At 26.9% G+C, this 815-nt stretch overlaps 1 pseudogene; it reads left to right on the forward strand.

The window, feature by feature from the left end:
- The first annotated feature begins 428 nt into the window (after positions 1–428).
- LOC113197087 (U2 spliceosomal RNA) lies at positions 429–598 on the forward strand (annotated as a pseudogene).
- The last annotated feature ends 217 nt before the right edge of the window (positions 599–815 follow it).

Raw genomic sequence — 815 nt, forward strand, 5'->3', positions numbered from 1 at the left:
AAACACAATTTCTTTGATCAAGTGTCTTCCTTTTGATATATATATATATATATATATATATATATATATATATATATATATACAATCTTTGTAGATGATATTTATCCATCTTTAAGAAATTGTTCTTATTTATTACATAGTCTCTTTAATAAAGTTTTTATTGAGTCCAATACTTATTTAGTTGTACTTTAGGCAGCAATTTAAGTGTTGATAGCTATGAATATGAATAAAATGAATATGTTTTTTCTCAAAATAATTCTGAATAGATACATTGAGTCAAAGAAAAATCTGTAAAGCAGACTTCTAATGAATTGGACATATAGGTTGTCCAAAAAGTAGATAAAAATTAGTACAAATATATCTAACTATAATTTCCTTGTAAATGGAGTTCGTTGCTACTAAATTTTCTTCTGTTATACTGAATTCTAATCGCTTCTCGGCCTTTTGGCTAAGATCAAGTGTTGTTATACTGAATTCTTCCCAAAGTGTGTGTAATCATACATATATACTCATATACAAACACACATACATATTATATATGCCTATATGTATATGCATGTGTGTGTGTCACACACACACACACACACATAGAACATTTCATTAGAGAGAAAAATGCATAGAAGTAGCTTTATTTTGATCCCAAGGTTTAACTTATTAGGAAAAAGTGTGACAGCAACATATTTAATGATTCTATGTGAAATTCTCTTGCCATAGTCATTAATTATGGCTTACAAAAAATGTTGTCTACTCAAAATACATTCTTTCTACACCTTAAAATGATAAATATCATGAAAAATTGTTTTTGCTGGAATCAC

The sequence above is a fragment of the Urocitellus parryii genome, chromosome X, assembly GCF_045843805.1.
Source record: "Urocitellus parryii isolate mUroPar1 chromosome X, mUroPar1.hap1, whole genome shotgun sequence".
In the NCBI taxonomy this organism is placed as follows: Eukaryota; Metazoa; Chordata; class Mammalia; order Rodentia; family Sciuridae; genus Urocitellus; species Urocitellus parryii.